We start from the raw sequence: 13,499 nt of genomic DNA on the forward strand, positions 1-13,499 counted from the left end.
TTATCTTAAGGTACAAACACTTTTTTCCTATTCCTTCTCACATGCATGTACATGAATAATTCATAAGGGAGAATAACAGAGTACATAAGAACATAAGAAAGGCCGTACCGGGTCAGACCAAAGGTCCATCTAGCCCAGTATCTGTCTACCGACAGTGGCCAATGCCAGGTGCCCCAGAGGGAGTGAATCTAACAGGCAATGATCAAGTGATCTCTCTCCTGCCATCCATCTCCATCCTCTGACGTACAGCTAACGACTGTACTTCTGATGTTCTAAAAAGAATTAAAAGCAGAAGCAGCAGCAATGCCAGGATATTGTATTAAGATCCAGCTGGTGATTTGCCTGAGTTGCAATTTTTGTTAAATAATATGGCAATTATTCTGATACCTATGCATTGAACTTTAACATGCTGATAACAACTTTATGGCAAGATAATCTATATTAATGCATTTGTCTTTATTGTAACACCTTACATTTATGGCATCACCAAACAATTAGCTAAGCATCAACACTCCTGTGAAATAGATAATTTCTTAATGTTTTGTGCTGACTTGGATATGTATCTAATGAGGCAATTAAATGCTTCTATCTCAGTAAATGGTTTGTTTTCATTCCAGCAATAAACCATTTCAGAAGGTGCTTAACCAAAGCCACTACATAATTCAAATCAGGTACAAAATATCTTTAAGGGTTATTTCTGATATTAGGGATAGGTCTCTAATTCCAGTGGAGACTCAATCTCTACAGGTCAGGTGTGCGTCTCATGCGCCCCCCCCCCCCCCCCCGCCCTGGATTTGCAGTACAGTTCTAAAAATGGTGGTATGATCTGTGCTGTTTTATTACGACCCAATCCTGAACTCCTAACTGAGAGAACTCCCCTTGCCTTTGTCATGTTTCACTGAAATATGTTCATTAGGTGAGGCAAACATTTTAAAGCCACAAAGGTATAGCCATAGGACAGAAAGGTAGTGGGTGAAACTCCTATGGAGTTATACTTGATCCACTATTTTAAACTGCTAAAGAAAAACAGACTGCACTCAGCTTGCAGTAGTTGGGGGGCTGCCTGCTTCTCATGTTGTTCTCATCCAGCAACTGAGAATTCCTGTAGAGAACTGATGTGTCATAGCTATAAAGCTCCCAGGATCAGATTCCTTACACTTCATTGCTATCCAACATAGTGTTCTCAAACATAAGCCAATTCACATTAATAGAACACTTTCATGTGATCCCAGGGGAAAGGGGTTCCATACACAAACAAGAAGGAAAGCAATACGGAGGGTTATAAAATCAGGGACAGAGTGGTACATTGTTGTTGTGGCTTTTTTAATTCTAGGAGGAAAGCTGGGTAAGTAAATCACAAATCATATTTTTCATTAATCCTTTTAATAATGTACAGATTGGAAACTGCTAATTGGAATTTTAGGCATTACAAAAAGTCCAAGTGCTGGAGGAAAGATTTTTGCTTGCAAGCAAAATTAAAGGCTCATTTTGATGCCCTATGATTTCATAATCTTTTGCATAACTCGTTTTACAATCCGCATAACCTGCAAAGTTGTGTGTGTGTATGTGTGTGTGTATGTGTGCACACGCACAGTAGGGGCAGGAAGTTTTTTTATTTCAGTTTTTCTACTGTTAGGAGGCTAATCATAAACTATGTCCAAAACCAGGTTTTTTAAAACATGATAAAACATTTGACAGGAATAGCTACTTACAAATGTTGGAGTTTAATCATGTCTGTCTTCCACCAATGGTCTCTTTTCTTTAAGATGCCAGGACAAGCTCTAGGACTTATTTGAGAAAGTGCTGCTTGTTGTCTTTAAATTGCTATGGTCTAATGATAAGAACGTGTTTCCCATGCAGTATTTCAGTGATAAGATTAGCTGCCTATTCATTCAAAACTGATGTTATGCAAATTGTCAATCCATATTCTTAATGACAAGTGGCTATAAAATGTTGTCTTTTCATGCATGAATGAGACTCCCATCTGCTTTAAAACATAAACTCTGGACACATCAATGGCAAATTGTGACTCTTGGGGAGCTGAATCCTTTCACATATCCCTAGTCAATTGGACTTCTAGCCTTTTATTTTAGAGTATTGATCAGGGTAATACAGTCTTCCATTAGTTAGAAATACATTAGAATTACATTTTTTTGTATTGCTATTTTGAACAATGGCATAATATTGATTTATATTTTCCACTGATGCTTATAAGAATGACACTTTTAGAATAAACATTATACTGCCACTATCATGGAAACTAATTTACAGTAAATCTACCCTCAAATAGGTAGTTTCATGACTTGCCTTAGACACATGAATGAAGCATAGAACGGTCAGATATAAACTGACAATGTTTCTGGTCCTCCTATAGGCAGAGTGTGTTTGTAGTATGAAGGAGGTATGACCTATACAGTGTTTGTGTATATGAAGAAAACTGGCTGTTCTAGAGCTTGGTTTTGCTCTCCTTGCCTCAGTTGTTGAGAATCAGGACTTAGGAGAAAATCATGTTCTCTTTGCGTAGCCTGAGTAAGTGAGCTAGAGCCATATAGGGGTTAAGATAAGCCTTCCCGTGCCCTAAAGCCATGGGGTGGCAGCAGAATCTACTTCGGCAGTATCAAAGCTGAAATAGGTAACAGAGCAGTTGTATCGCACAACCCTATCTCCCAATACACACACATTTTTTCGGGGAGGAGATGAAGGGAGAAGAAATGTGAAAATGCAGACAAGTCAGCCTTCAAGTCAGCGGGACTGCTATGGGTACCCACATGGCCCCACAATATGCCAACATTTTTATGGCTGACTTAGAACAAAGTCAGACAGTTGGCTGGTGAATCCACATAAGGACCATGGATGGTGGATTCATGACTATGCTTTACTCACCCTGTGTCCAAAAAACCCTCTATACTAGCGCTTGTTGTGATCTTACCTGTACTTCCTAAAGAAGAAATGCACCAGGTCTGCTGAATTCAGACCCTTCATATATCTTAAATGGACTGGTGTATTTTTCCTTTAAGGTCTAATCCTGACACTAAAGATCTACTCTTCTACCACCAATAGCAGGGGAAAAGCCTGTGCATACCCGCAGTGACCTTTCACTTGGTATTTAATTAGCTACGTCCGTGCATGCTTCCTTCTTAAAAACAGATCTGTAATGATGGCTGGCTTGGGTGATGTAGGGAGTTCAGAATCACTTTCCATAATTCTCTAGTCACTCTTCCCAGATGTAGGGCTGGGAGGAAGAGTTTAAGAGGAGGGATATTTTTAAATGCTACCTTTTAAAGAGTATTTGTAATTTTAGTTTTTGGATTTGACTTCTAACATTTGGCAGATTATCTTTAAAAATAAAATTATATGCCATAAATCCAACATGTCAAAGCAAAAATTACACCACCTCAGAAAAAAGTCTCTGCTTTGTTCTAGGAGACGTTGCAATTGCCTGTTTGCTACATAGAGATGGAAGAACTTGTTTTGCCAAATGTTTGTCAGAAGTTATGTTTAAAATTCCTAATGCTAACTTTGCATTCAAGTAGGCAGCCTTTACTCTGTTTCAAAAAGAGAACACAAGAGGAGCTGGAAATGTTAAAAAAAGGATGCACTGTTTTTAATCTTGTGCTAGAGAGGTTAGTCTGTTTTAACATGTGTTGTTGAGTATTATATGCAGCTGCCACTTAGGTAGGTCTCTCTTCTGGGAGATGATCTGTCTCTCTTTGGCAAGACTTATACAGAGTATTATATAAATGTTATCAGTAACAATGTTGAAAAATTACATAGCAAAGGCTCTACCTACTGTAACATAACCAAAAAGGCAGCAGTCACTATAGTTCATGCTCTCCTCAACTGTCAAAATCCCATATGTCACCTCAGTCAAGCAGTCTGGAGTGGCTCAAAAATGTGGGTGCCAGCTTCATGGCAGACTGTTACAAACCAGGGCACAAATCCCCAATTGGTTGTGTGTTCTATAATTAGATTTCACCAACCAAGTATAAAATGTGAACTCATCAAGCACCATAACAGCCTTACCATGGAGTCACAGACAATCCCCTTGGGCACTCTGGTCTATCTTGCCAGCCAGGCAAACTTGCCTTTGTGATAGATGGTCCTTACACCAAAAATCACAATATTCAGGTTAGTCCCAGAACCAAAGGACCAGTCACTTACCCCAGGTCAATTGCACCTCAGATCACACACCAAAGACAACACTTGTAGCCAATCCTGTAATCAACTAAAGATTTATTAACTAAGAAAAGGAAACATGTTATTTACAAGGTTAAAGCAGGTTAACATACACAGACAAATGAGTTAGGTTTTGGAACCTAACGCTGTAGTAGAAGCTTCTTTAGAGCTAAGCACCTTGGGGATCTTTCCTTATGCTTCAAAATATTTCCCTCTTCAAATTCCAAGCAGCATAGTGATGGCAATTTCTTCTTGGCAGGGATTTTTATTCCCTTCCCCCAGAGTTCAAGATGTGATGGGACAAGTGTTTGTGCGTGTCCCCTCTTCATGGGTGTAGGGTAAACAATCAACAAAACTTATGTCTACACTGGAATTAAGAACCTGTGGCTGGCCCATGCCAGCTGATTTGGGCTCAGGCTAAGGGACTATCTAATTGTGGTGTAGACATTTGGGCTGGAGCCTCTAAGACCCTGCAAGATGGGAAGGTCCCAGAGCTTTGGCTGCAACCTGAGCCTGAACATTACACTGCAATTAAAACAGCCCCTTAGCCAAGTTCCACAAGACTGAGTTAGCTGGTGTGGGCCAGCCGTGAGTCTTTAAGTGCAGTGTAGACATTCCCAAAGTCTTTTGTCCACAGATGTTCCACAAAGGTCCATCTGGTGTCTACGGGTCTTCATTTGTTGGCCAGGTCCTGACACCTCTTGTGGTAAACTAGTATTTTACACTTGGAAATACTTCTCTCCTGACTATGGAGTTTTCTAGCTTCATAGCAAACACTTAAATATTGCCTTATAACTTGGGATACAGATATTATAAATGAGATTAATGCATGCAGCAACTCACAAGCATTTCATGAAGTCCAAACATTAAACACATTTCTTTGAATCTAGTACCTATTTTAACAATATTAACACACAGGTGAGCCATATAGGTTTCCAGCTATGCATTTGTCAGTGTTCAGAGAGGCCTAGGCATGAGGTGGTACCTGGTCTGCCAACATCAAACCCTCCCAGTTCTGAATGGATAGAGTGAGGGCAGGAAGCTTGACCAGATAACTGGGATGCCAGAGATCCATGAGAAATCCTGGGCTCACTGTGTCGACCCCAAGCCAGGCACTCTCTCCTTTTGCATTCTATCCCTGTATCCCCCAACCCTTCCAACAGGTGGCAGTAACATACCAATGACATGGTAGAAGTGGTCAACAAATGGAAAACATTCAAGGTGGTTTGTGGTTTCACAGAACTCCAAGTGCACCCATTATTTATTTAGTGATTTTTTTTCAGTGACTTTTTATTGAAAAATGATTATCAATATTTTGTTTACTAAAAATTCAGTTTTCAGTCAATGAAAAATTTCAGTGGGTATTTTGATAAAAATGACAAAGCACAAAGCAAAAACTTCTATAACATTGACAATTTTTCATGAAAATTTTAATCTAAAAAGCCATTTTTGATTAAAAACTTAATTAAAAAAAACTAGTTTATTTGTTAAAAAAGCCAACCCACCGGGAAAAGGGTGAGCTTGGACTTTAGTTTAAGCAATGTCTTGTAGAGCAGGTTGGGAAGGGCACCTGTTCACAACTAGTTAAACAACTCTCCTGCAGATAAAAATAAATTACCTAATTGCTCAGAATACAGTCTCTCCCCCACAAATAGCCCCACTGAATGGGTCTTGGTTATGCAAAAACTACAGATTCTGTGTTAGCAGATTGTGGGGCCTGTTGCACTGGTGAGCAGGAGACAGGGAACAGAAGAGAAGGCTGCACAAAGCAACAGTAGCTTGGAGATCTCTCAGGAACCAATGGGGTATGAGTTTTCCTGTGAAAAGGTAAAGCTGTAGAACCTACTCTAAACTAGAGCAGGTGGTTATCTAGATCCACTTGACATTTCATTCACCTTGGTGAGAAGAGATGCACCAGCTTCTGAGGAGTGTAGGATGGGGAAGTCCCTGTGGGTCTCTGAGCTGGCTCTTTTCCAAAGTCCTTACAGACTACACAGAGTCTCAGATGCTTTTGTGTCAATAGAAAAAACTAGTGGTTGCAGACAACTGACTCTCTCAAGCTTCAGCTCAGGACTTACTTCCTCTACCTATGGGGAAAAGTTTCTGGCTTTTGGTCCATTCAAAAGGACCTTTCCTAACCTTCACTGGTTATTTTCTGGAAAAGTGAGCTTTAATTTCTGTGATTGCCAGAGCCTATATCAGTGTTCCAGTAGGCATTCAGGTCATTTTTTGTTCTGCAGTGATTGTTGCCAGTGGGATTGTGTTTACATGAGCACACTAGCTCTGCATAGTAGGGCTCACAAACAAGTGGTAATCTTCTGAAGGTTACACTTCAGTGCACTGATTTCACCTTGACCCAGTGCTATACATTTCAGAGATTTAATTAATAGGGTCTGATTCTGCTCTCACTTACATCAGTGTAAATCAGCAGTAACTCTATGTACTTCAATGGAGTTACTTTACACCAATGTAAGTGTGAGAACAGAATGAAACAGGCCCATAGATTATGTTGATGTTATTTTGACAAATTAGTTTTAAGTACCAGTTTCTAAGTACTGCATGACAGAACAAAGCTTGGTTTTTTTTTTCACTTTTATGTACTATACGTCGTTCAAAGCACTTGAAACAGGGTATCAAGAAAATGGTTGATCACAATACATTTCCAGAAGGCATTGCTCAACAAGTTTGATAAATTATGTAAGGCTATATTCTTTGCTTAATTAAATTGATCATAACGTGCTGGTTAGGACTTGGCAAATATTTTACTTCACAGATTTCACAGCAGGCATATGACTCAACTAACACTTTTAGTTCCAGGTCAGCCACAAGACACCAAAGATCCAATTCTTTGAGTCTTTGCAAAGGAGTTGGGGTTGGTTTTGTTTCATATTTAAAGCAGTAACATGCTGCTGGGATCTTTGCGCAGGGGCTTCAAAGCACTCCTGTCAAAAATTCTGACACCTAATGGAAGGGAAGCTTAGGATGATTTCACTGCCTCTGAAATTTGCCTCCCTGAATATTTCTAAATCAGGAATGGGTTGTTAAACTGTCATCTGCAGGATATGTTGGTTCATGGAGGGCTTGCTGGATACATGGTGCTCGTTGTCTTATTTCTAGTTGCTAAATCACATTAAAAGACAGCTAAAATGAATTAAATATTTTCCTATTATTACTTTTCCATGTAAGCAGTTGTTGTAGCTGCCACACAGATGTCGTAGAAGGGCATGTGGTCAATGTAATAGCAAGTAGAAGGGCAGGACCATGAGATGTCATCAGCTATCCCTCTATACAAGGATGATTTCTGCCAGGGGGAAAAATCACTGATGGGCTTTAAGATGGCTGAGGTGTCCAATTCATGCTCTAGAGGTTTTTCCACATATGTGACAGGTGGTTGCTTGGAGAGAGCACAACTGCTGGCCGGGATGCTGTACCCATTCCTTCCTCCTCTGCCATTTCTCAGCCTCTTGAGCAGTGTTTCTCAAACTTTTGCACTGGTGATCCCTTTCACACAGCAAACCTATGAGTGCGACCCCTCCCCCCCCCACACACACCCTTGTAAATTAAAAACACTTTTTTTGTATTTAACACTATTATAAATGCTGGAGGCAAAGCGGTGTTTGGGGATGTAGGCTAACAGCTCATGACCCCTCATGTAATAACCTTGTGACCCCCTGAGGGGTCACAACCCCCAATTTGAGAACTCCTGCTCTTGAGCAAGGCAATTCTCTTCAAAATGGACTGAGGCTTGATGTACGATGTGATGCCATTGCAGTCTATTGCCAGCCAGCTGACCTCTTCCCAACGTTGGGTGTCCTTGTAGCATTTCCTCTGTCCGCCATGGGGTCCTCTTACCATGATTAAGTTGAGAAAAGAGGACTTGCTTCAGAAGACAAGTATCAGCCATCTGCACACAATGACCAGCCCAACTAAGTTGAATATTTCATAATCTTTGCCTCAACACTTGTGATATTAGCTGCAGAGAGAGCACTGGCATTGGTGTGACAATCTTCTGATGTGATACAGAGAATCTTCTGAAGGCTGGTTGTACCACTCCAGATGCTTTAAATGGCTTCAATATGTCATCCATGTCTCGCACCCATAAAAAAGAGTGAGGATGACTAGTGCATTGTAAACCAGAATCTTAGTTTCCATCCACAAATCTCTATCAATAAAGACATGATGGATCAACTTTTTGAAGGTTACGCTGACTCAATGGATCCTATGTTCAATCTCCCCATCAAGATTGGCTTTTTGGGAGAGGTGTCTACCAAGGTAAGGGAAATGCTCAACATTTTCCAGGGGTTCACCAACAATGACAATTTGTGGGAGAAGGGGGGCAACTTGTGCTGGGGCTGGCTGGTAGAGCACCTTAGTCATCCCAATGTTGAGGGAAAGTCTCAGGGTATGGTAAGCACATGAGAAGAGATCTGGGGTGGATTGCAAGTCAGCCTCGGTGTGCATGAAGATAGCACAGTTGTCAGCATACTGAAAATTGATAACAGTTCTGGTGACTTTAGTTTTAGAATGAAGATGCCACAGATTGAAGAGCTGGCTGTCCATGCGATACTCAATCCCAATTCCAGAAGAAAGGCAGTCATGAATAAGAATCAAGATTACTGCAAGATATATGGAAAAAAGGGTTGGGGCAATAACGCATCCCTGCTTAACCAGTACAGATGATGAATGGGTCTATCTCCAACCCATTACAGAGGACGGTGGTGGTCATCCCATCATGAAGTAGCCTGAGAACACGAATTAACTTTAATGGACAACCAAACTTAGACAGCATCTTCCATAATGTTTCAGGATTGATGGATTCAAAGGTCTTAGTTAGGTCAAGAAATGCCATAGACAATGGCTGGTGGTGTTCTCTACACTTTTCTTGGATCTATTGTGCAACAAAAATCATATTGGTGGTACCCCAAGATGCTCTGAAAATACATGAGACAGTCTCTCTATTGAGAGATGGTTCAAGTTATGAAAAAGTTTGAGGACACCTCTACTAAATCACCCCTCTGGCTTCTATTTTTACCAAATGACTGGCATTTCAAAATATTCCCTGGGGGAGGATAATTCCAGACCCCTTCTAAGCTCTTTGTCTCCACCCATTTCAAATTCTACACTGTGCTAGCAAAAATAGGTTTCTGGGAGTAAATTTCTAGCATATGCACTTCATAAAATTTTGGTGAAACAGTGCTGCCTCCTTCCTTGGTCACAAGAGCATTTTTTATTTAAAAGTGTGTGGGTGTGTTGGAAGGGGGAAAGTGAATAGATTTCTTCTCCTCTTTGCCATAGAGGTTGGGGAGGATGTGGCTGATTCCCCTTGTGCTTCAAACATTCCAGTGATGTAACATTTGTTACCAGATTTGCCCGTTACTTTGGGGTATGCTCATTTATTTGGGTTACTCTTCGGGGTGTGGGGGTTCTGTTTCTATCAATGTACTGCTTGTGTCACTTGTGTTTTCATATGGAGCTCTACTTCTCCCTTCTGCAAGTCCCCTCCCAGTGGAGCTATTCTGCAGGACCTAGGTTCCCTAGGGCTGGGTTTCTCCAGCCCCAGAACCGGATGAACACCCACAAATACATTAACAGAGCAAGTCTTAGTGGACTGGGTCAATAAGCACTGTCAAGCTGACCCCTCATATGTCTTTGGACTCACTGGGCTGGATGAAGCAGCACTTTCAAGCTGCCTCTCCTTATATGCCCCTGGGCTCCATGGACTGGGTCAATAAGCACTTTCAAGCTGTTACCCTTATGTGTCCCAGATTCAGCACGTCCCTATCCCCACTCTCACATCACAGTTGTATTGGCAGTAGCCTACTTGATGAGCAAACCCCACAGTATTTTGGGTGCTGCAGGGATCTTTAGCTTAGGTAAAAGAAGCGTTGCTGTAGCATGAATGGGGGAAGCTAAAAACACAAAAGAGTAAAGTTCAGCAAGAGAGAGAGAAGCAACCAACTTAACCATAAAAGTTATTTATTGAATAATAGTGATAACTACACAAGGATAACTACACAAGGATAACTACACAAGGAGGGCTAAACCAACATAACCTACATTATTAAAGGTTAATACCTAAGGTAAAAAGGAAAACAGACAGAGAGAAAGAAAGAGAAGGGGATCTCACTGCTCCCTGAAGCTTGAACTGGTCGGGGTTCCCAGGTGATGGTGGTAGCTGTGGGTCTTGAGTGCTAGAGACAGGCAGAGCCCCCAGCATGAAGATGGAGTCCCAGTGGAACTGATGCATAGTTTGGATCTAAGCATCAGAACACTGAGTGGAGGGTGAGTAGGGATTTTTGTAGAGAAAATACAATGGTTCAAGGGAGAACACTAGATTTTTTTTATGGGTAAACTGATGACTCAAGGGTTTTCTTTAGGCTAGACAATAGGAGCTGATCACTCTTGGCTATGGGTGGTGTTTTCTTCCAGGGAGCTCACAATGCAACTAGGCTGCTTCAGTATTTTGGATATCAATCAAGGATTCATTACTAGAACTGGTCTGATAATTGCTGAGCTGGGTGTGTGCAGGTGTAAGTTCATTAACATCTGGAGCAGAGATTCCCATGATGCAGTGCTTTCCTGCTTTTTCTGGTCCCAGAGTTCAGTGCAGTTCTCTGTTCTCCATTCTCTATGCAGACTGAGATGTCTCCCTGTCCCATCTTTCATGCAGATGAGGCTAGGGGAGTTGTCTCTGCTCTCAATTTTGTATGCTAATGGAGATGTCTTAATCTTGTCACCCTTGTCAGGAGGGGTCTAGGTGTGTCTCCCACCATCCTTCATTGCTCTCTGCAAGTTTTTTCTCTGATGGGTTTTGGTTTAAGCAGAGGCCGGCGGGGTGGGGAGTATTTTTCATGAGTCAGACAGGCTGGATGCTGCGCCCTGGTTCCCCAAGAACACAGAGCTGACTGGTATCACAGTCCCTATGGGGCTGAACTACTCCTGATTGTGGCTGGGATTAGGATCACAGATCAGCTGAACCTAAGTATCAGGTTCTTAGACAGGAAAGACAATGGCATTGGCTGGGATTATAACACCGAAATTGTAATACACAACTGCTGTTGAGTGGGAAGAAGTGCCTTAGACTAGGAAGCAGCTTCTGTGCCTTCTTAGCCAGGGAGCCTGATTTTTATGGGTCAGGACAGAAAGTTTACAGTGGTGGGTGTGTCAGGTTAGGGCAACTGCACCTGTATTCCCCATTTATCATCTCCCAGCTCCTCAGCCATCACCTCTTTTGGGTGGAAACCCATGTGTCGCTCTCCTGATCGGAGTTTATCCAGGCTGCACAATTCCTTGCCTATACTATTATTCCCACCAAGCTAGACTGCCTAAATGAACAGCATCTGTGCTTTGCGCTCTCCTCTCTCTCTCTCTCTCGAGGGTATAAACTATGTAATTGCCCATGGTTATAAGATGCCACACAGCTTTTTCTAAGCAAGCACATTTATTCTTAAGGTGAAAGCATTATATAGAAAACATAAAAACAATGGAAGTTCCTATCTGCATGCTAAAAGCTTCCCAAAGGTCATCCACCAGTCTTATGGGGCCTCTGTAGACCAAAGTCCTTCCAATCCTTTTCAGGAAGGATTGAGGCCCCTCTTAGACAGAACATCCTGGTGGTTGGTTGGATCAGAAAGAAGGCCCGGAGTCTATTTAAATTTAGGCTATTTATCCAAAAGTCCTTCCTTTGTTTGGTCTCTGGATAATCCAGTTTGAACCAGTATATGCAAGCTCTCAAAGTGGTGGTACCTCTCTGGAGCTGTTACAACCTGAGTGAATTTTCCTAATCACCACCAACTGTTCTTAGTTCCTGGAGGGCTGAGGTCACCCTCCCCCGTGGAATTATGGACAATCGCTGGCCTACAGTGACACATACATTTAATACAGTAAGATGTCTCCAAGATATTGCAGGAAATTGCCAAGTCTGTCACTGGGTTTTTTCATATCTACCTTTTAATAAATTTGTGTTATTTTACCTGCAAGATAGGTTGTCACACTGTGAAGTCTCCATAATTTTAGGGGTGTGTGTATCTATCTATCGCACAACATTTTCTGAAGCATTATCCCAAATTAATGTAATTGGCATGTTATCCCACTCTTGTCGTCATTGTTTTTAAAAAATGGCTTCTGGTTAATATATCCTAGAGTGAAATAGTTTGTGTTGTCATTATATAAAATATTTGAGAAACTAAAATGATAGCAATTATCTTTACTTGCTATTGAAACAAGTTGTTTGTGAAACATCCATACTATTACTCATAGTTTCCATGCAATTCCTAACTGAAAACGGGAAGATTACACACAACCACTTTCTTTATGAAAAAGAGCTGCTGTTAACCACAAGTCTGGAGTATTGCACAGTTTTACTGAATCCAGAAGAAAAACTCACCATATTGTGGCTTTTTAAATTCATGGTTGGTGTAAAACATTTTCTTTCCATTTCTTTTGCAGGAGCTTGATCCATTCTGTCATTTACATGGCAAGAGTATTGAGGGAAGGTAGGCATCAGGCTATTTTCACCAGTGATGACACTTCATATTCTAATCAAATTAGCTTCAAAATATGTTTAATTGTAGTCTGTAATATATCCTTTACAAGTAGAATTACCAGCCCAAAGCCAATATTCTAATCACAGCAACATTAGACATTTTTATTAATATAAAGAAGATGGCAATAGTTTCTAAAAGTGGTACTAAGCCTTTGAAGAAATCTCATGCTTTATTGCGTGTACCCTACAATCCCGCTATATTTGGCAAGTTATAGTCTCATATTTTAGATTAAAGATTGCATCCTATCCATAGAGCCCCCAGATATTTCTAAGAGCAATATTATTCCTTTTCATATTTATTAACTTCACTAATTAAGTCTTGAAAGAGTTTACTCATGCACAAAATAAGTCCTGATTCATCTCTCACTTACACTAGTTTTATATTTGCCCTCTGTTTCTGTTTCTGCACCTTTCTTCTTTCTAAGTTTCTCTCCTTTTTCTTTTTGCCTCTCTCTTCTCCTCCCCACCCCCATCTCTGTCTTTCCTTTCCTGCCTCAATTCTACCTTCCACGGGCTTCTGTCCTCCTCTTTCCCCTTTTGTTCGCTAAAATGGCCAGCAATTAAATAGTTAATATAGCATTTTAAAGGAACTTCATTAGACTTTAGAGTCAATGCCCCATTGAGATTAATGGGTGTGGGGAAGTCCACACCTCAAAGAACAATTGTTCCAGACTGTTTACAGACTCAGGAAAAAATATCGCAACTGTTTATTCTTCATATTTTGAAGGTTTTGTTTCCAACCTTTCACTCAACTTTACTGTTCCTGCTTAAAAAACTT

At 40.9% G+C, this 13,499-nt stretch overlaps 1 protein-coding gene across 7 annotated transcripts in view; it reads left to right on the forward strand.

Moving 5' to 3' along the window:
* The first annotated feature begins 1,263 nt into the window (after nt 1-1,263).
* Nucleotides 1,264-13,499, forward strand: part of TACC2 (transforming acidic coiled-coil containing protein 2) — a 210,661-nt gene continuing 198,425 nt past the window's right edge. For 3 of the 7 annotated variants that reach the window (XM_039482919.1, XM_039482922.1, XM_039482923.1), the window contains exon 1: nt 1,264-1,345. The gene's annotated coding sequence lies outside the window, so the exon portion shown is untranslated. Of the gene's footprint in view, nt 1,346-12,498; nt 12,672-13,499 lie in introns of those variants that run through there. The other 4 variants (XM_039482920.1, XM_039482924.1, XM_039482921.1 and 1 more) reach the window with 3 other exon arrangements.

The sequence above is a fragment of the Mauremys reevesii genome, linkage group 7 (assembly GCF_016161935.1).
Source record: "Mauremys reevesii isolate NIE-2019 linkage group 7, ASM1616193v1, whole genome shotgun sequence".
NCBI classification, from domain to species: Eukaryota; Metazoa; Chordata; order Testudines; family Geoemydidae; genus Mauremys; species Mauremys reevesii.